This window comes from Pongo abelii, chromosome 4, assembly GCF_028885655.2.
Source record: "Pongo abelii isolate AG06213 chromosome 4, NHGRI_mPonAbe1-v2.0_pri, whole genome shotgun sequence".
Lineage (NCBI taxonomy): Eukaryota > Metazoa > Chordata > Mammalia > Primates > Hominidae > Pongo > Pongo abelii.
The window spans coordinates 173,298,059-173,322,049 of NC_071989.2; the positions used below are offsets into that span (position 1 = coordinate 173,298,059).

Consider the following 23,991-nt stretch of genomic DNA (forward strand, 5'->3'; position numbering starts at 1 on the left):
TTTTAATCAGAACATGGAGTTATGTGGGGTGAGAAACACAATAATTTGTATTTGATGCAATACTGCTAGCTATACTGCAAATAATTAGATCCTAGTATCCAAACGTGAAAATTCAGTATAAGTGAACTTAAAATAGTATTTGAGAACAAACCAGTAAAACAAAATGAAATTTGCACTACACTTGTGACCTTAAGCTATGAATATTAACGCAATTACTCTCTACTGTCCTGCATATGCAATCAACCTGAAATGTAGAACGACTTAGCACTACCTAAAACTTATTTCCTCCAAGGTTAAATTACAGGTCTATCTCTTTATAATATATTCATTACATTACATTTCAACAAAAACAGTATAGGCTCTAACAAAACATTAAGGATAAAGCTCCTTTCATTAAAGAAGAATTTGAATAATATCCCCCTATAATCTGAGAGAATGTAGATATAGATTTGTCAATATATGAACAGAATCTTATAGAAATAACAAAATTTTCAGAAATAATTATAATCTGCTTAAAAATAAGAACCTCCTCCTTATAAAAGTTCTCCCCACCCCATGACAGATGGATTGAAGGAATGAAGGAGTCATGCTTTCATTCTGTAATTCTTTATTGATTATCTTTTATGTCTCCATATCCCAGACAAGGTGTTGGGAATCAAAGATAAGCAGTCCCTAAAGGTTCTCAATGTTTGCTAGGTGAGCTGGATACACACGCCTAATTAAAGCATGTCTCTCCCCCTAACCCTAAGAAGAGGTGCGCCTCCCAGGACCTGCTAGGAATTGCCTATATTCTTCTCGCAATGTGGTCAACACTTATGACTGTACCTTATAATTTAGCACTTAATGAAATGACTTGTCCAGTGTCTAGATGTACTGTTTTTTATTCTCAATTCGTATTTTGTAATGTGCAACCATGATTTAGTATTTTTTTATTTATTTTAAATGCCCAGTACAATAAAAGACTGACAGTGGACACTAATCAAACAAAAAGCTCATGATATATACAGTCTAGGTCACAGTACAGGGGAGTCATCCTTTATATTAGAATATCAAAGGAAGAATTCTATATCATATCATCCTTGAGCACTTATTTAAAATCAAATTTCAGAATTCCAGATTTCTCTTCCTTTAAAAGAGAAAAGTTCTCTACATTGCTTATCATTACCAAGTTCTTACTTTATTTACTCATTTTGTTTATTGAAATCTTCCCTAGTAGAATGTAAGCTCCGTGGGACAGGGATTTTTCTCCTATCCCAAATTACTAAAAAAGTGCCTGGCACATAGAAGGTACTCAATAAATATCTGTAGAATGAATAAAGGAAGGAATAATTCCTATTTTCAAACAAGTCAGAAGAATGTTATTGATGTAATCTACATTATACATATGGAGAGATGCACATATGGAATACATATATGTATAGGACACATAGGGAAATATATATATAAATGGGATATATTATATATATAAATATATATAAGCAAATAAAAGAACAAACTTTCATAAGATCAATAAATGAACAAAACTTAATAATTATATCATAGGTCAGTGGAATGTCCTGACATACTTCCTCAGTACTAACATGTGTATAAAATAGCTTAGTATTTTGGAAATCAGACTGCATTTTTAAATTCATTTGTACATGTAATATGATGGCATTTTAATTGTTTTTCTCCCCATCTAAAGGCTATTTCCTGTGTGTCCCAACGGATGCTTTATTAGAATTGAGGAAGTATGTTCATTTGCTGTGTACTGATGATCAGTATCATGTTATTATCATGCCATAACCATGGTAAGCATCCCTGACACTGGCAATATGAATAGGTATGATGTCCAGAGGAAGGTACTTTCTTTGTAGAATTTTCTCAACAATTCAGATAGCTGCCCGTAGGTAGCTACTATATGTTGTTGTATAATGTGGTCCTGGGAGGTAGTTATTTTTAGATAATATTAGTTAAATAGGAAAGACTGAACTCAAATTTTATTAATTTTATTGCAGTTTTTTTAAAAAAGCACAAAAATGCTAACTAAATAGCAGAAGAGCAGTAATTTTCTTTCATATTACCACAATAAATTTAAGTAAAACACCAGTAGGATAGCAAACAAAAGAAACAGAAATATCCAGGTGCAAACTACTTCTGCTTTGATGGATGCTCAATGTGTTATGATGTTAGATGATGAACACAGTATTTGTTGAACACTCAGTATATATGGTGAGTTCTGTGAAAGGTGCTATTCATTTATTGTGATCCCTGCTTTGTGGATGAGGAGACTGAGACTGAGAGAGTGAATAACTCATCCAGGGTCATACTTACAGTCAGCATTAGAGCCAGGATTGGAATTAAGATGCCCCTTCATTCAACTTTAGGGTACTTGCTTTCTTCTTTACAGCGCTGGTTTAATTTGACAGCAGTCTAGTGCCAGTCCAGGAGCTACCTGCAGAAGTAAGACCAGATTCATAGACGTGCAACCTGTATAGTTCCACTTAGAACCCCCACCCCCGATATCCGCTCCTATCCTCACTGCATTCACCTCCCCCAACCAGTTTAAGGCTCTGATATCACTATTTTGACAATTTGAAATTCTTAATAATTTTGAATAAGCAAACTTGCATTTTCATTTTGCACTGAACTTTGCAAATTAAATAACCAATTCTATTCAGTATAGAAATTTCACAGAATACTTTCACCTTGATTATTGCTTATTGAATTGTTTTCCTTCTGAAAAAGATAATCCAAGTAGACTGAATTTTCCTCCGTATATGAGTATGAATTAGCAATTTGTTCCTGTAATCCCATTTCTAATCTATATCATTTCAAACTGACTCTACTAGGCATAGACTCTTTGGTCAGTTTTTTTTGGGATCTTTAGTCCCTCTTAAGGTTGACCTTTTATTTTTCTCTTTTTCAGAAGGTTTATCACAGGGTTCTCTCTTTCTTCAGCTAATTCCTCCCTCAGATTGTGACTGAGGCTATTAACTCAATTATTTATGAAAAAGTAATGAAAAAAATACTTACCGCAAAGGTTGCACACTGTCACCAGCACACTCTTCAAAGACCAGTTGCAATTCGACCTTTTGATCAAAAGAAATGCACCAACCTGATGCTGCACTTGCTCTTGCAGTTGTTCCTGTTATATTATTTATTTCCTCTCTTTTTGACCAGCTGGAGTTATAATATGCTTTGAGTTGCTAAAGGGGCTTTTAAGAAAGCAAGAGAAATGCATTTATGTCATATGGAGGTTGCATGCTAATTACTAATCTGACAGGGTGTAATAACAATACAAAAGCATCAGTAAGAGAAAAAAATGAGCAGAATATGCAATTATCTTATGAAAGAGTTTCTTTCCTGGAGGGAGAAATCTGCATGTTTACCATCTGTAACAAAGGAGATGTGAACTACATAAGTGAATTACCCCAGCTCCGAGTTCATGTGTATATGTAATGGGATGAACTTGAAATGGCATTAAGTAATTTCATTACTGTCAAAAAATACAAATAAAGAACACTAAAAGGCATGACTAATATAGTGAACTCCAAAGATGGATTTTCAAAGTTTTTTCAAAGGGCTACAGTAATTTATATGAGAACTCAAATGTGATATAAAGTAATATGCATTTTCCCAGATTACAAAAATATATATTGCATAAAGCTATCATTATTCTTCATAACACATGTGAACAGAATATCCACAATATGCTGTAAGGAAAAGGAATCAGTACATTAACACTGCAGCCTAAGAGTCAGAAGTTTCATTTCTTATAGCACATTTAGCCACAGAGCTAAATAATCTGGAAAATGACTCTGGCTAATATTTAGAAAGAGTCTTACTTTAAATGACCATAGTGCAGAAGGGTTTTCATGCCAGCTTCAAACATAACATTTAAGTGTTTACCTGAGTCTCTGTAAGTCTCTTTCAAGGACTTTCCAAAAAAAATAAAAAGAAAAATACTCTTCCCCCAAAAGTTGCCATGTTAATAGAGAATAGAAATATTACTTCAATAATACAATCTAATATCTCTCCATCATTAAAAGTACAAATTTTTGTCTTTCTGTTTCTAACATTCAGGATGCTAAATAATCCATGTGGCTATATGTTTACTCTTTTAATGAGAATGAATGTACTTTAAAGATATGGAGACACAGACATGTATTAATCTTAACTGGTCTGTGAATCCTAACACCTAGTAGTATCACATCTCTCTTTTGTAGGGTCAGAACAACTCCACCTCTATCCTCTTAGCATTCCGATTGGGTCTGAGAATTAAATTTACAAAAATTAGGTTAACAAGAGAAAAGCAAAATGTAAGTTTTATATGGCATGGGAGCCCTCATAAAAAAAATGAAGACCTAAAGAAGCAGTTAGAATCTATTACTTACATAGTGAATAAGACAAAGAGTAGTAAAAGTGAAGAAGCAACTAAATTATATATGGAGACTTCAGAGATATATTAGCAATGTCTGCATAGAATTCTCTCAGTTTCGACTTCCCGTCCTTGAGGATAAGGATGTTGCCTCTTTCTAATATAAGAAGAGCACTTTTCACATGGGAATTTCTTGTTCTGCTTTTGAGAAACAGCACAAGGTCAAAGTGATCTTTTCACATCTGCTATTTTTCAAGTGTCTTTAACTTAAGTCATCAATATGCAGGAATAGCACATTTTAACCCCTTCACCATCCACCTAGAGCACTCAGACAGCTGCAGAGAACTGTTCAAAAGATTATGCTTTAGCTTGGGCTACATGCCAGAACAATGATTAAAAGATTGGAAGACAAGCATGTTTAGGAAAAAGAAGTGCCTTAAATTACCTATGCTGTTGTTGCCTTTACTCTTTCTTTCTCCTGAGATTATTTCATGACTTCAAGTGTGCCTTGCATACTTATTTAATTTTGTGATATTTTTGTTTTGTAATTTTTTAAAAAACTTAGGAAATAGTAGTCAAACATTAGTTGTATTTAGTAGATGTCTCTGAGCTCTCATGTAAATGACTTGTGTTGTGGCGCCTCAGAGGAGCATTCTTCCCTTACAGACTGTCCGTACATGACATCAGTTTATTAGGTTGGTGCAAATGTAATTGTGGTTGGACTGTGAATTTTAAATCATTATAACTAGGCTCAAACACATCTTTATTAGTCAAAATAGCAACCATTACAATCCACACGTTTTGCCAGTGAGAAATAACTTTGTTTATTCTTGTAGTGTAAAAATCATGCTCTGGGACTTGACGAACTCTTGGAAAGCATGCTCGGCATCCTGCTGGTTATGGAAGCATTTGTCCTAACAAAAGTTGTCGCGATACCTGAAGAAGTGGTATTCAGTTGGCGAGAAGTCACGTGAATATGGTGGATGAGGCAAAACTTTGTAACCCAATTCATTCAACTTTTGAAACATTGGTTGTGCAATGAACGTGTGGTCAGGCATTGTCGTGGAGAAGAATTGGGCCCTTTCTGTTGACCAATGCCGGCTGCGGGCATTGCAGTTTTCAGTGTGTTTCATCAATCTGTTGTGCATACTTTTCAGATATAGTGGTTTCACCAGGATTCAGAAACTGTAGTGGATCAGACTGGTAGCAGACCACCAAACAGAGACCATGACCTTTTCTTGGTGCAAGTTTGGCTTTGAGACGTACTTTGGAGCCTCTTGGTCTAACCACTGAGCTGGTCATTGCCGGTTGTCATAAAAAATCCACTTTTCATCACACGTCACAATTTTTTTTAGTTGTTTTTTTGTTTGTTTGTTTGTTTTCTTTTGAGACAGAGTCTCATTCTGTCGCCCAGGCTGGAGTGCAGTGGCACGATCTCGGCTCACTGCAATCTCCACCTCCTGGGTTCAAGCAGTTCTCCTGTCTCAGCCTCCTGAGTAGCTGGAAGGGACTACAGGCGCACGCCACCCCACACGGCTAATTTTTGTATTTTTAGTAGAGACGGGGTTTCGCCATGTTGGTCAGGTTGGTCTCGAACTCCTGACGTCAGGTGATCCAGCCACCATGGCCCCCCAAAGTGTTGGGATTCCAGGCATGAGCCACCACGCCCGGCCGCTCATGTGACATCTTATCGAGAAATGGTTCATTGTTGTTGCATAGAATAAGAGAAGACAACACTTCGAGACAATGATTTCTTTGATTTTCACTCAGCTCTTGAGGCATCCAATTATGGAGCTTTTTCCAATTTGCTTCAAATGCTGAATGACCATAGAATGGTAGACGTTGAATTCTTCAGCAACTTCTTGTGTAACTGTAAGAGGAACCCCTTCAATGATTGCTCTCAATTGGTTGTTGTCAACTTCCAACGGCCTGCCACTACACTCCTCATCTTCAAGGCTCTCCTCCTTTTCAAAACTTCTTGACCCACCACTGCACTATACGTTCCTTAGCAGTTCCTGGGCTAAATGTGTTGTTGGTCTTGTGAGTTGTCTCCGCTGCTTTATGACCCATTTTGAACTCGAATAAGAAAATCACGGCTGGGCGCGGTAGCTCATGCCTGTAATCCCAGCACTTTGGGAGGCTGAGGCGGGCAGATCATGAGGTCAGGAGATCGAGACCATCCTGGCCAACATGGTGAAACCTGTCTCTACTAAAAATACAAAAATTAGCTTAGCGTGGTGGCGGGCGCCTGTAGTCCAGCTACTCAGGAGGCTGAGGCAGGAGAATCACTTGAACCAGGGAGTTAGAGGTTGCAGTGAGCCGAGATCATGCCACTGTACTCCAGCCTGATGACATAGCAAGACTCTGTCTCAAAAAAAAAAAAAAAAAAAGAGAGAAAAAAATCACTCAGATTTGCTTTTTGTCTAACATCATTTCCATAGTCTAAAATAAATACAAAATAAACAACACGTAATAAGTCATTAGCAAAAAAAAAGTGAGAAATGCACATTAAAATGATATAAACATAACCACATTTATTTAAGAATGTGTTCCAATATCAAACAGCAAATTTCAGCAATGCAAAAACTGCAATCACTCTTTCACCAACCTGCACCATCTGCATTTTCCACAGTAAATATTTCTGAGAAGAAAACAAAAATAATATTATCTGAAAATAATTTATAAAGCAGTTTTTAAATTGTGATTCCATCTTTGGGTATTATTTTTTCTTTGTGCTGATGTATGTCGTCTTCTAATCCCACATATGTCTAATTCTTATTCTAGTTGTACAATTCATAATTTGAAAAATTACTTAAATATATGCATTTACTCTAATAGCCCTGAAAGGTGAAAAAAAAAGCAGTACCCAGTATAGCTTATGCAACATGACATAAGTTTTATAAAAAGTACATATAAACATGCGTAAAGAAATCCAGAAACTTGTATTATATACAAAAAGATGTGATGTATCCAGTGGAGCTTAATCCTACCAGTGGTATCACCATTTGTAAACATTTGGAAGACTGGGATCCGATCTGCTCAACTAGAGTTTTTAAGTGACTAGGACGGATCACTGCTTTTTAAGCACACAATATAAAAAAGACACGTTTGTCTTGCTTGGTTGATTTCATGCTCGTAGAGTAAGCAAAAAGGAAATGCACCATCAGGCAGGTGAACAGTATTCCTCATATGTGAACCTTTTGAGAACTGGATGAGTTTTTAGTTATCCCGTATTATGTTAGTCTCATGTTTCATTACTTTTTTTTGTTGAGTCTGGTTTCTTGAAAGTTTCTCTCTGAATATATTTAAGGATGAACTCATTGACGTTTTTTTCTTCCATTCATCTAGATTATTCAGCATCTTGGAAATAATGACAGGAAATGTGTGATTCTAATTTCAGTATTGCTTTATTGATAAAACTTTACATTTACTTCAAATTCATTTTATTGATGACAATAGATATTTCATGAAGATGTACATGAGTCATCCCCTAGCCCAGTGATAAAGTGGGAGAAGGTGAAAATGCAATAATTTCATTCGTCTTTTCTTTCTGCACCAATTCCCAATCCCTTTAGAATTTTCTTGTGCTGTGTAAAAAGGGACACATAGGGCTTCACATAGGTGAGGCATAATTTCTTTTCTGAATTTTTGAACATTTGAACTGTTTGATTCCCCAGAATATTCACCATGGCATCACTTTTAAGGCTCCAGCTGTCTCACATTGTGATGTTTCTTGCCCAAGCTCAGGTTTTGTACTATGCCTTATTTTCCTGTGATCACCTTCATATGAATGTTTCAAGGATGTTTATAATTACATCAGTAATAAGGGCTGAATATTATCACTCCTTCAGTCAAAAACTATTTTTGAACATCAAAAAAGCTTGATTTATATCACGTATTAGTATATTTATTTTGAACAATAAAACTGCTTAAACCTGAGAAATAGCTTTTTTGTGTAGTATAAGCCACATTTCTGGTTATCATATTCTATTACTGTAACATGATTTTTGGTAAGAAATTACTTATTAAACATAGTCAAAAGTCCACTACTGAGAGTGGTGACATAGAACAGTTTTATTATTCTGCTAGTATACTGCCACCTATTTTGTTGCAGGTGAAATTCATTAAGAGAATTAGAGAATTTCAACTGTCATGTCATAAAAGAGGCAAAAATTTTTTCAGCTAATATCTGATTTCCTTAAAAATTTACTATCTTTTAAAATATCGTGGTCTATCTCTGTAGATTATGACATACATTCTGTAGACTCAGAATTTATCTTCCTGTTCAAATTTGAGTAATGCCAAAATGTTTTCCAATGAAAAGCAAGATATTTAATAAGATTGTTTGTTAAGAACTGAGTATTAATATATTCTAAAAGTCCTTTTAGAACTCTATTTAGAATTTTAGAAATAATGTAGTCAAAAGATTCTTTGCCTACATTATTTCATTTGATTTCCAGTGGAATCCCATAGCAACTGTATTATTCTCCCCATTTCACAAGAAATGCAGATTCATATACAGTAAAAGGTAGGGCCAAATCCAAAATATATGCTCATCTTACAATTGTGTGATTATTAATGAGCAACATAATTGGTGATGCATACTTTATTCATGGTATTTTTTGTTTTCAATATAATGGAAGAAAATGTTACTCCAAATAAAATTGATCACAGCTTAATGTTTCTCTCATGAGATTTTCCTTTTTTATCTTACCTATTCACTTTTTAAAAAGCCCTTCTATATTCTCTACTCCATCTCAGGGCTCATCTCTACATCATAGTTTTCCAGGTACATTGCCCACTTAAAATATGTTCATTTTGTTATTAATTCTGAGTTCATGTTCTCAAGAGAAGAAAGCTGATAGGCTAAATTCATATTGTGGTGTGATATCAGAACATAATGGCACTGGTCGATCTATTTGTTTTGTTGTTGCCTCTGAGTTACATTTGTTTCTGGTACAATCAGCTTAGGTTGAATATAGAGGAACATGTGGCAAACATTGTTACCTAAAATTTACCCCCTTCACTAGGTATCTATAGGACAATCATGGACGCCTGGAATAACCAATGGGAAAGAGGGGGTTACGTGAGCAGATGATGGGTGAATATTTTTCTTGATATTTATAATGATAAAACAATCAGGAATGTCATATTTTAAAATGATAAACTGCATTAAAAGACACAGCACTGCTAGGAATGACAAATGGCAAATGCTTCTTTCAGGGCTCAATTTTTATTTGATACTGAGAGCTTATACTGCCACTCAGATAAGCTCAGTACAGAAAACTTTCAAAATGGAATTCTTTGTAATCCCTGGAAATTCCCTGGGAGGACTTCTGGATGAGGATACTTGACTGTTACCTAAGCCTTCTTCCATTTCTACAATTTATATTCTTAGTTGCATTTCTTTAAGATTTTGTACTACAGAACACTTTAAAGTATAACCACAGCATTTTTGCTGTTCTAGTACAAACTTGACTTCTTTTTATCTGAAGAGCAGAGATCGAGAAATGTAAGCAGTTTGTAAAAGGTCATCTAACCAAGAAGAGCTATGAATTCAAATACTTGTATTATCAGATCTGTTAGTTTTTCTTAAACCACCCTTCTTCTATCCAAAGCTAAATTTAAAAATATTCTAAATAATTGGACACACAAATTATTCAATTTGTTTGGAAACAAAGTGAAGTAACTGAATACTCTGATTTCTGAAAATATTTTATATATCAACTCTTTGGGTAGTCAATTTTCAATATTGAGGAAAGAGTAAGCTATATTATAATGAAAACCAAAACTTGTTTCATTGTTTCAACCAAAACCAAAACTTTGATTCATAAGGAACTCCAGTGACACTTTTATGAACATTTTTGCTGTGTTCAGAGTGCTTCTTCTTCCACAATTTTAAATTGAAACCTAATCTCTGATGTGGCAGTATTAAGAGGTAGGGCCTTTAGGAGATGATTAGATTATGAAGTCTCTGCCCTCATAAAGGGGGCAGTGTCCTTATTAAAGAGGCTTGAGGGAGACCTTTTGCCCTTCTGCCATGTGTGAACACAGCTATAAGGCACTGTCTAGGAGAAGCAGACCCTTACCAGACTCTGAATCTGCTGGTGCTTTGATTTGGACTTTCCAGTCTTCAGAACTGTGAGCAGTTAAGTTTTTATTGTTTATAAATTACCAAGTTTAAGGTATGTTGCTATAACAGCCAAAATGGACTAAGACAGAAATTGGTACAAAGAAATGGGGGTACTGTATTTGCTGTAAGAAATACCTTAAAATGTGGAGTGGCCTTGGAACTGGTTAATTGGTGGAGGCTGGAGGTACATACTAGAAAAAGCCTACATCATCATGAATGGAGCATTAAGGGCGATTTGGGTGAGGGCTCAGAAGAGAGCTACAGAGAAAGTCTCAGTCTTCTTAAGAGATTGCCTGAATGGTCACGATCAGAATATTGGTAGGAATATGGATAGGGAAGACTATTCTGGTGAAGTTTCAGCTGCAACTAAGGAACATGTTATTGGAAACTGAAGGAAAGGCCATCCTTTTTATGAAGTGGCAAAGAACTTGGTTGAATCGTGTTAGTGCTCTAGTGCTTTGCGGAAGTGATGAAACTGGATAGTTAGCAGAATAAATACCTAAGCAAGATATTGAGAGGTTGAGGGTATGGCGTGGTCTCTCTTGACTATTTACAGTAAAAGGGAAGAAGAGAGAACAAATTAAAAATGGAATTTATAATGAAAAGGAATCAGTATTTAAGATTTGAAAAATTCTTAGCCTGACCATGTTGTAAAGTATGAAAAAGGGAGTTTCAGAGAGAACACCAAGGATGTGGCCAGGCAAACCTTGTGAGCAACTCGTGATTAAGGAAATTTGTATGAATAGAAAGAATCTAGGTGCTGCTCCTAAGGAAAAATAATGACGCTGGGCCAGGCACGGCGGCTCACACCTTTAATTCCAGCACTTTGGGAGGCTGAGGCAGGCAGATCACTTGAGGCCAGGAGTTCGAGACCAGCCTGGCCAACATGGTAAACTCTGTCTCTACTAAAAATACCAAAAATTAGCCAGGTGTGGTGGCACATGCCTGTGGTCCCAGCTACTCATGAGGCTGAAGCATGAGAATCACTTGAACCTGGGATGCAGAGATTGCAGAGAGCCAAGATTGTGAATTGTGCTACTGCATTCCAGCCTGGGCTACAGAGTGAGACTCTGTCTCAAAAAACAAAAACAAACAAACAAACAAACAAAAAACAAAAACCAGAAAGACCCTGAAGTCATTTCAGAGAGCTTCAGGACTATCTTTCCCATCACAGGCCCAGAATTCCAGGGTCTTCAGAGGTAGAGTGATTTGAAGGGTCTTACCCCAACCTGTGACTCCAGCAGGTAGAAGTGCACTTCCAGCCACCCCTCCAGAGGGCACAGGTAATGTACCTCAGTAGTGTTTGAAAGGTGCTATTTCTGTTGGCATGCAGACTACACAAGCTCTAGGCACATAATTATCTCCACTTAGTTTTCAAATAATACTCCAGAGAGACTTGAAGCTTAAGAATAATCTCTGACTTGATGTCAACCTTCCAAATAAACTGGGGTGGTAAACGGGCCCTGAAGGCTCCAGGCAGCCATGTCCCCATGGTTTTGCTGGGCACAGCTCATGCAGCAGCTCTGATACATGGAAGTCACACCTGCATCTCTCCCAGGCAGGAGGTGCACACTGGTAGCTCTACTGGTCTCTTGTCTTGGGAATATCCTCCCTCCACAGTTCTCCTGGGCCTGTTGTTTGCCCTGATGGATTTTGGACTTTATTGAGACCAGGTACCTCTTGCTTTCTTACTATTTCTCACTTTTGAAATGGGAATGTGTATGTATGTCTGCTTCACCATTGTATTTTGGAAACATATCACTTGTGTGATTTCCCAAGCTCACAGGTGGGAAGAAATTTGCTTCAGAATGAATCACAACCTTAAGTTTCACTCATATCTTATTTAGATGATATTTAGATGCACCTTTGGACTTAGACTTTAAAGTTGATGCTGGAATAAGATAAGACTTTTGGAGTATTTGAATGAAGTAAATGTATTTTGCAAATGAGGACATTAACTTTGGGGGGGCCAGGGACAGAATGCTGTGATTTTAATGCTTATCCCCTAAAATTTATAGATTAACACTTAATCCTCAAGTGACAGTATTAATAAATGAAGCTTTTAGGAGGTGATTAGGTCACAAGGGCTTTTCCCTCCTGAATATGATTTCTGCCCTAATAAAAGACGATTGAGGGAGACCTTTTGCCCTTCTGCCATGTGATGTGCTGTTTAGAGCAACTGACTCTCACCAAACACTAAACCTGCTGGTGACTTGGTCTTGGACTTCCCAGTCTCCAGAGCTATAAGTGATAAATATCTATTTTTTTGTAAATTACCCAGTCTAAGGAATTTTGTTATAGCACCCCAAACAGTCTAAGGCAATCTTTGAATCCAGAAAACTGGATTCAATCTATGCATGACCCAGAAGCAGTTTTGGTTTTCAGTGAATACTTAAATACTTAAGTTTTCTTACTTGTCGTTCATCCTTTTTGCATACAAGTGAAGTGCAGAAATTTTCAGTTGCATAGCCCCTGTATATCTGTTCAACCAGCTTGTTCTTAAGGATCACATAGGGAACAAAATGAAAGAATATAGAAGTGTGTGCTATCAGCTGTGCAAGTTTTCACTTTCCTGATTCTGGAATCTGCAGTAGGTTCCGTGGGTCCCTGGAAAAGTTCTTGGCCACATCTAGGTCAGTAAATTGCTTCAGTAGGTTACACCCTTCTTTGTTGACTTTGCATTTTTATGTCTCAAAGACAAGAGGCATATTAATTTTAAAAATTGTACTAGCACTGTCCAAAGTAATATAATGTGGGCCACAAATGCATTGCTGATTTTCTAGTAGCCACATTTCAAAAATAAATCCAATTAAATTAAAGGTTAAGATAATTTTTAAAATATATTTTATTTGCCTACTGTTCAAAAATATTTTCATTTCAAATAAAATCAATATGACATGATTCATGAGATATTTAATATTCCTTTCCTTCATACTAAGTCATTGAAATCCAATGTGTATTTTAGTCTTATAACACTACTCAGTTTGAACTTGCCCCATTTCACATTCCCAAATACCACACGTGGCTCCTGGTGGCCATATTGGATGCTGCAGGTCTAAACTCTCACTTCTAATCATTCTCTGAGGCAAAGGAGTAGGAATGATTTTGCTAGGACCAATTAATACATTATAGAAAAACTTTACAGAGATGATTTTCACATACTGTAGTTTTATATGTTAAGATATCTGGAAATCTTTTATGTAAATGCATATTACGGTGTGGCAGCCAAGATGGCCGAATAGGAACAGCTCTGGTCTACAGCTCCCAGCATGAGTGATGCAGAAGACAGGTGATTTCTGCATTTCCATCTGAGGTACTGGGTTCATCTCACTAGGGAGTGCCAGACAGTGGTCGCAGGACAGTGGGTGCAGCGCACCGTGCATGAGCCAAAGCAGGGTGAGGCATTGCCTCACTCGGGAAGTGCAAGGGATCGGGGAGTTCCCTTTCCTAGTCAAAGAAAGGGGTGACAGACGGCACCTGGAAAATCGGGCCACTCCCACCCTAATACTGCACTTTTCCGACGGGCTTAAAAAACGGCGCACCAGGAGATTATGTCCCGCACCTGGCTCAGAGGGTCCTACACCCACGGAGTCTCGCTGATTGCTAGCACAGCAGTCTGAGATCAAACTGCAAGGTGGCAGCGAGGCTGGGGGAGGGGCACCCGCCATTGCCCAGGCTTGCTTAGGTAAACAAAGCAGCCAGGAAGCTCAAACTGGGTGGAGCCCACCACAGCTCAAGGAGGCCTGCCTGCCTCTGTAGGCTCCACCTTTGGCGGCTGGGCACAGACAAACAAAAAGATAGCAGTAACCTCTGCAGACTTAAATGTGCCTGTCTGACAGCTTTGAAGAGAGCAGTGGTTCTCCCAGCAAGCAGCTAGAGATCTGAGAACGGGCAGACTACCTCCTCAAGTGGGTCCCTGACCCCTGAATCCCGAGCAGGCTAACTGGGAGGCACCCCCCAGTAGGGGCAGACTGACACCTCACATGGCTGGATAGTCCTCTGAGACAAAACTTCCAGAGAAACAATCAGACAGCAGCATTCACGGTTCACGAAAATCCGCTGTTCTGCAGCCACCACTGCTGGTACCCAGGCAAACAGGGTCTGGAGTGGACCTCTAGCAAACTCCAACAGACTTGCAGCTGAGGGTCCTGTCTGTTAGAAGGAAAACTAACAAACAGAAAGGACATCCACACCAAAAACCCATCTGTACATCAGCATCATCAAAGACCAAAAGTAGATAAAACCACAAAGATGGGGAAAAGACAGAGCAGAAAAACTGGAAACTCTAAAAAGCAGAGTGCCTCTCCTCCTCCAAAGGAACGCAGTTCCTCACCAGCAACGGAACAAAGCTGGAAGGAGAATGACTTTGAAGAGTTGAGAGAAGAAGGCTTCAGACGATCACACTACTCCGAGCTACAGGAGGAAATTCAAACCAAAGGCAAAGAAGTTAAAAAATTTGAAAAAATTTAGACGAATGTATAACTAGAATAACCAATACAGAGAAGTGCTTAAAGGAGCTGATGGAGCTGAAAGCCAAGGCTCGAGAACTACGTGAAGAATGCAGAAGCCTCAGGAGCCGATGCGATCAAATGGAAGAAAGGGTATCGGTGATGGAAGATGAAAGGAATGAAATGAAGCGAGAAGACAAGTTTAGAGAAAAAAAAAATAAAAAGAAACAAACAAAGCCTCCCAGAAATATGGGACTATGTGAAAAGACCAAATCTACGTCTGATTGGTGTACCTGAAAGTGACGGGGAGAATGGAATGAAGTTGGAAAACACTCTGCAGGATATTATCCAGGAGAACTTCCCCAATCTAGCAAGGCAGGCCAACATTCAGATTCAGGAAATACAGAGAATGCCACACTCCTCGAGAAGAGCAACTCCAAGACACATAAATGTCAGATTCACCAAAGTTGAAATGAAGGAAAAAATGTTAAGGGCAGCCAGAGAGAAAGGTCGGGTTACCCTAAAAGGGAAGCCCATCAGACTAACAGCGGATCTCTCAGCAGAAACTCTACAAGCTAGAAGAGAGTGGGGGCCAATATTCAACATTCTTAAAGAAAAGAATTTTCAACCCAGAATTTCATATCCAGCCAAACTAAGCTTTATAAGTGAAGGAGAAATAAAATACTTTACAGGCAAGCAAATGCTGAGAGATTTTGTCACCACCCGGCCTGAACTAAAAGAGCTCCTGAAGGAAGCACTAAACATGGAAAGGAACAGCTGGTACCAGCCACTGCAAAATCATGCCAAATTGTAAAGACCATCGAGGCTGGGAAGAAACTGGATCAACTAACGAGCAACATAACCAGCTAACATCATAATGACAGGATCAAATTCACACATAACAATATTAACTTTAAATGTAAATGTACTAAATGCTCCAATTAAAAGACACAGACTGGCAAATTGGATAAAGAGTCAAGACCCATCGGTGTGCTGTAGTCAGGAAACCCATCTCACGTGCAGAGACACACATAGGCTCAAAATAAAAGGATGGAGAAAGATCTACCAAGCAAATGGAAAGCAAAAAAAGGCAGGGGTTGCAATCCTAGTCTCTGATAAAACAGACTTTAAACCAACAAAGATCAAAAGAGACAAAGAAGGCCATTACATAATGGTAAAGGGATTAATTCAACAAGAAGAGCTAACTATCCTAAATATATATGCACCCAATACAGGAGCACCCAGATTCATAAAGCAAGTCCTGAGTGACCTACAAAGAGACTTAGACTCCCACACAATAATAATGGGAGACTTTAACACCCCACTGTCAACATTAGACAGATCAACGAGACAGAAAGTTAACAAGGATACCCAGGAATTGAACTCAGCTCTGCACCAAGCAGACCTAAGAGACATCTACAGAACTCTCCACCCCAAATCAACAGAATATACATTTTTTTCAGCACCACACCACACCTATTCCAAAATTGACCACATACTTGGAAGTAAAGCTCTCCTCAGCAAATGTAAAAGAACAGAAATTATAACAAACTGTCTCTCAGACCACAGTGCAATCAAACTAGAACTCAGGATTAAGAAACTCATTCAAAACCACTCAACTACATGGAAACTGAGCAACCTGCTTCTGAGTGACTACTGGGTACATACCGAAATGAAGGCAGAAATAAAGATGTTCTTTGAAACCAACGAGAAAAAAGACACAACATACCAGAATCTCTGGGACACATTCAAAGCAGTGTGTAGAGGGAAATTTATAGCACTAAATGCCCACAAGAGACAGCAGGAAAGATCCAAAATTGACACCCTAACATCACAATTAAAAGAACTAGAAAAGCAAGAGCAAACACATTCAAAAGCCAGCAGAAGGCAAGAAATAACTAAAATCAGAGCAGAACTGAAGGAAATAGAAACACAAAAAACCCTTCAAAAAATTAGTGTATCCAGGAGCTGGTTTTCTGAAAGGATCAACACAATTGATAGACCGCTAGCAAGACTAATAAAGAAGAAAAGAGAGAAGAATCAAATAGACACAATAAAAAATGATAAAGGGCATATCACCACTGATCTCACAGAAATACAGACTACCATCAGAGAATACTACAAACACCTCTACGCAAATAAACTAGAAAATCTAGAAGAAATGGATAAATTCCTCGACACATACACCCTCCCAAGACCAAACCATGAAGAGGTTGAATCTCTGAATAGACCAATAACAGGCTCTGAAATTGTGGCAATAATCAATAGCTTACCAACCAAAAAGAGTCCAGGACCAGATGGATTCAAACCCGAATTCTAGCAGAGGTACAAGGAGGAACTGGTACCATTCCTTCTGAAACTATTCCAATCAATAGAAAAAGAGGGAATCGTCCCTAACTCATTTTATGAGGCCAGCATCATCCTGATACCAAAGCCAGGCAGAGACACAACCAAGAAAGAGAATTTTAGATCAATATCCTTGATGAACCTTGATGCAAAAATCCTCAATAAAATACTGGCAAACCGAATCCAGCAGCACATCAAAAAGCTTATCCACCATGATCAAGTGGGCTTCATCCCTGGGATGCAAGGCTGGTTCAATATATGCAAATCAATAAATGTAATCCAGCATATAAACAGAACCAAAGCCAAAAACCACATGATTATCTCAATAGATGCAGAAAAGGCCTTTGACAAAATTCAACAACCCTTCATGCTAAAAACTCTAAATAAATTAGGTACTGATGGGACGTATCTCAAAATAATAAGAGCTATCTATGACAAACCCACAGCCAATATCATACTGAATGGGCAAAAACTGGAAGCATTCCCTTTGAAAACTGGCACAAGACAGGGATGCCCTCTCTCACCACTCCTATTCAACATAGTGTTGGAAGTTCTGGCCAGGGCAATTAGGCAGGAGAAGGAAATAAAGGGTATTCAATTAGGAAAACAGGAAATTAAATTGTCCCTGTTTGCAGATGACATGACTGTATATCTAGAAAACCCCATTGTCTCAGCCCAAAATCTCCTTAAGCTGATAAGCAACTTCAGCAAAGTCTCAGGATACAAAATCAATGTACAAAAATCACAAGCATTCTTATATACCAATAACAGACAAACAGAGAGCCAAATCATGAGTGAACTCCCATTCACAATTGCTTCAAAGAGAATAAAATACCTAGGAATCCAACTTACAAGGGACGTGAAGGACCTCTTCAAGGAGAACTACAAACCACTGCTCAATGAAATAAAAGAGGATACAAACAAATGGAAGAACATTCCATGCTCATGGGTAGGAAGAATCAATATCGTGAAAATGGCCGTACTGCCCAAGGTAATTTATAGATCCAATGCCATCCCCATCAAGCTACCAATGACTTTCTTCACAGAATTGGAAAAAACTACTTTAAAGTTCATATGGAACCAAAAAAGAGCTGGCATCACCAAGTCAATCCTAAGCCAAAAGAACAAAGCTGGAGGCATCACGCTACCTGACTTCAAACTATACTACCAGGCTACAGTAACCAAAACAGCATGGTACTGGTACCAAAACAGAGATATAGATCAATGGAACAGAACAGAGCCCTCAGAAACAACACTGCATATCTACAACTATCTGATCTTTGACAAACCTGAGAAAAACAAGCAATGGGGAAAGGATTCCCTATTTAATAAATGGTGCTGGGAAAACTGGCTAGCCATATGTAGAAAGCTGAAACTGGATCCCTTCCTTACACCTTATACAAAAATTAAGTCAAGATGGATTAAAGACTTAAATGTTAGACCTAAAACCATAAAAACCCTAGAAGAAAACCTAGGCAATACCATTCAGGACATAGGCATGGGCAAGGACTTCATGTCTAAAACACCAAAAGCAATGGCAACAAAAGCCAAAATTGACAAATGGGATCTAATTAAACTAAAGAGCTTCTGCACAGCAAAAGAAATTACCATCAGGGTGAACGGGCAACCTACAAAATGGTAGAAAATTTTTGCAGCCTACTCATCTGACAAAGGGCTAATATCCAGAATCTACAATGAACTCCAACAAATTTACAAGAAAAAAACAAACAACCCCATCAAAAAGTGGGTGAAGGACATGAACAGACACTTCTTAAAAGAAGACATTTATGCAGCCAAAAAACACATGAAAAAATGCTCACCATCACTGGCCATCAGAGAAATGCAAATCAAAACCACAATGAGGTATCATCTCACACCAGTTAGAATGGCAATCATTAAAAAGTCAGGAAACAACAGGTGCTGGAGAGGATGTGGAGAAATAGGAACACTTTTACACTGTTGGTGGGACTGTAAACTAGTTCAACCCTTGTGGAAGTCAGTGTGGCAATTCCTCAGGGATCTAGAACTAGAAATACCATTTGACCCAGCCATCCCATTACTGGGTATATACCCAAAGGACTATAAATCATGCTGCTATAAAGACACATGCACATGTATGTTTATTGTGGCACTATTCACAATAGCAAAACTTGGAACCAACCCAAATGTCCAACAATGATAGACTGGATTAAGAAAATGTGGCACATATACACCATGGAATACTATGCAGCCATAAAAATTGATGAGTTCATGTCCTTTGTAGGGACATGGATGAAACTGGAAACCATCATTCTCAGCAAACTATCGCAAGGACAAAAAACCAAACACCACTTGTTCTCACTCATAGGTGGGAATTGAACAATGAGAACACATGGACCCAGGAAGGGGAACATCACACTCTGGGGACTGTTGTGGGGTGGGGGGAGTGGGGAGGGGGGAGGGATAGCATTAGGAGATACACCTATGCTAAATGACAAGTTAATGGGTGCAGCACACCAGCATGGCGCATGTATACATATGTAACTAACCTGCACATTGTGCACATGTACCCTAAAACTTAAAGTATAAGAATAATAAAATTAAAAAAAATATATTACTAAATTATGATAGGAAATGAAAAAAAATTGACTATAGGGACTAAAGTAAGTGGAGGTATATTCATAATACCAAATTATCCAAATGGTATTATAAACAAGCACTACTATATAAATATAGCCCTTATATTATTAGTTGAAAAAAAAGATGACATCTGCATTTTCCGTAGTAAATATTTCCAAGAATAAAACAAAAATAATATTAACTGAAAATAATTTATAAAGTAGTTTCTAAGTTGTAATTCCATCTGTGTGTATTAATTATTTTCGTCCTGACATATGTCTTATTCTAATTCCACATATGTCTAATACTTATTCTAGTATTACTGTACTATTCATAATTTGAAAAATTAACTAAACGTATGCATTTACTATAATAACCACTTAAAGTGAAAAAAAGCAGTATGCAGGATAGTTTATGTAATATGATCTAAGTTTTATAAAAAGTATATGTAAACATGCATGAAGAAATCCAGAAACATGTATCATGTTATTAGCAACTGTTTTCTCTTGGTATTAGAATGAGAAGACCAAAAAATAAGTAACACCACTTTTCTTGTTGTGTTTAATATTTTTTTTTAGTGAGAAATTTATGGGAGATTTTTACATTTTTGTTTTCATATCTTTCCAGTTAAATAAAAATCTAAAAGGAAAGCTATCTAAAGTAGATGCTTATTTGTGTCTTTATTTATGTTGCCATCATACATGTCATTTTGGTGCTCTGTCCTGTCTTTCCAAGGCGATCGAAAATTCAAACAGATGCTGCAAGTGTTCTAGACTATTTAGATAGTCCAAATAGGGGAAAATGAAAACATTTATTCACAGAAGGCCCTAAATAATGTAATAATCACATAACATTTTCATTTCTGACAAGCTTCTGAAGATCTAGGAACTACTAAAATGACAGTTAAAATAATAATAATTAAGTATTTGATGTGTTCAACTAGGGTAGATTCACTCTCCCTCTTGGAGACTAGAGCCCTTGATTTTCTGGAGAAGCAAATGGTTTATAGTTGTTTAAAATTACTGGGACTATTATATTCATTTATTGATAAAGAATATGTTCGTAGTGGTTTGGTTTTTTTTTTTTTTGGTCTTTAAAAAGTAAGTTTAGTAAGCAAGGGTGATTTTAAAAGATTAAAAATAAAACTCTTGAAGAGGGCAAGTGTTGATAGGATTGGTGAGAATAACCAGCTGTACTATAAAAGAGAGTGGAAACCCAGCAAAATAAAGATCACAGGAGCGTTTAACTGTTTTTTTTCCCTGAGTATCTGCTAATCTAAGTAAACCGAGCTTTGAGGTTTGTTGCTCCGTTGGGCAGAAGGAGGAAAGTTAAAGTCAGTTTCTGCCATCTGGGGCTGGGAACCCCATGGGAAACCAAACCCACATTAAATAGGGCCCACAAAATACCCCGCCCTCAGGAAGAGAGGAGGGACTCATGATTCCCATTGTCAGAAATGGGGATGAAGGTGGAGGGAAAGTCTCCTTGTAACGTTTAGAGAAGAAGAAAAAGGAAAACAAGTAAACAAAGCAATCTTGAGTTGTGGCTATGGGCTGTAAATTATTATAACATCTTTGTCTTTTACTCTCAATGAATTAGTGGCCCTTATGGGGCTTGAGACAGAAAAGTAATAGGATCTGAATTAAGTTCTAGAAGTATCCCCTGTGCTGCTGTGTGGGAGATGGTCTATAGGAGGAAGGGTGGATGCAAAGAGGCCAGTTAGTTCGCTGGTGCAGTAACTTATCAAGAGGATGTCCAGACCACAGTGACAAGTAGAAGTGATAAAAGAGTCATGCCCAGTTATTTTTCACGGGTACAACAGTTTGGATTTTCTGACTATGAATATGGAATGTGAGCAAAAGGAGTCTGACACCAAAGTAGTTGAAAACACATACACCCTTCAATCCAGCAATTTCACTCAAAAGTATATTTGTTAGAACTATTCCTACTTATGTCAGCAAGGAGATCTGTACAAGAATATACTATTAAACATTGTTTATTATTGTTCACTTTGTTCCCATTACCAGGGGAATAAACAAAATACAATATTTTACAATCATGTAATACTATTCAACAATTAAAGTGAAATAGATCTATGTCCATTAACATGGCTAATCTCAAAAATAAAATGAAAAAAATTAATAGGTACAGTATAACACTCTTCATGTAAAAAATAAAATCCAAATTTAATATTATACATAGAATAGAAATATAAAAATTTTAGGAAACATACAGAAACTTGAATTAGATGGGCATGCATAGCTTCATGGAAGCAATAATTTTTTGGCAATGAAGACAATTAAGAAAATCAGGATGAGTATCTTGGCATTTGTTACAATAATTACATTTCTCTATATTTTCTAAAAAGAGTCATTACATTTATCAAAGTCTTGGAAAAAAAGCTGTTTCAAAGAGAATTCTAACCAATAAAGTTGCAAGTCACTTGATGGCATGGATATAATTTTATATAGTTAGCTCCCAAGCTTGTAGCTACTCAAATTATGTTCAACAATTTTAGCAAAATTCATCGAGAACCTACTGTGATCAGAGAATCCTCAAAGAACGGGATTCTGACCCCAAGAAACACAATCAGGTTATGTTTCTTGTTTTTCTTAAAATAGATACGTTCCTCAAATGGGATAAGTAAAATTGTAGGCAAAGTATGGGAGATGTGTATTTATTCTTATTGGGGGCAATTTTTGATGGAGGAAAAGTCCATATAATATTAATTTAGAAATGTATTATGTTGTTAGAATAAAAACAGAGGTTGCCAATTCCACAGAATCATAGAAAGAAAGCCATATTTCAAGTGAGTAAATTCAGTAAGTAAAGCAGCAAACTCTTCAGAGCTGAATCTCAAACCTAAAAAAAAGTGTATTCTGTGTTTTTTTCCCAAAAGCTAGTTGAGTTGCAGCACCTGAATTTTATATGTCATTCTTAAGCCTTAAAATCGTGGATGTTAAGCCTGTCTTAATTAAACATGACATAAAATGTTAAATAACATATGTATGAATATTTTATGTGTGAGAACATTTTGAAAGCTCTGCTATGCCACACAAATCTAAGGTACCCAGTTTTATAAACATAGATATATGAATCTAAGAATAATAATAAAAGCTATTTTAATGCTCACTTACTTAGGGTCATGCATAATAGAAATTAAACTATTAAACTACCTCTGTGCATTACATTATTAAATTATTACTTCAGACCTAAGAGCTTGTAAGTACTAACGTGAATGCTGCATTACAGATAATTAGCCTGAAGTTTAGAGAGAATAAATGACTAGCTCAGTTAGTAAGTGGTTCTCTGAAGTTCTGTAACCCAGTTACTGGAACCTCTGTAGTTACTGAGTAGGGTATTTGTGGTCCTTTCTATGGATGGCAGGATAACCTGACGGTTAAAATTTTGGGGGATCTGGGTTCGAACTCTAGCTCAATGACTTACCATCTTAATTGCCTCAAAGGTGTTAAATTCTTAAGCTTTATGTTTCTTATTTATGAAATTATTGATTATACTACAATACACATGCTGTATGTTGTATGAATAGTGTGAGAATTAAAGTAACGCCTAGGTTTAAAATAGTTCCTAGTGTCTAGTAAATGTGTTCAATTTCTGTTATTATATATTTTTAAACATTATTATCAAGTAGATATGAAGTTAATGTTCAGTCTCAGGTTAACAAATTAATTGAATAACAGTTAACAGACAAGAACAAATAAGGAAACTTCCCATAATCTCAGATTATTCTGTCATGAATAGTTTTGTCATCATTTGGGATAAAGCCCTTTCTTAAAACATTCAACATCTCAAGAATCATATTCAAAATCTAAGTACTAGTAATATTCTAGTATTAAGCATAGATTAAATTTTGATTGTTGTAACTGTCTTTTGTGAATATTGAGAAATGATCACAGTAGCATTTTTGTTCATGTGTTTAATCATTCATGGCATTCCATTTGAAGACCAACAATATTAGAGTGTGAAAACTGATGATTTAATTTTTATTAGTGCTCATTTCTTTCTTTTCTTCCTTGTATTGTCTTACTTACCTTATCTAATCTTAAAACCTCACAGTTTTTTGAGAGAGATATTTTGCGAAAATTCAT

The 23,991-nt window shown here is 37.0% G+C and overlaps 1 long non-coding RNA gene across 1 annotated transcript in view; it reads left to right on the top strand.

Annotated features, from left to right (window-relative positions):
- LOC129059610 (uncharacterized) overlaps positions 1 to 23,991 on the top strand; it is a 1,962,070-nt gene that overhangs the window by 152,149 nt on the left and 1,785,930 nt on the right. The window lies entirely within an intron of this gene.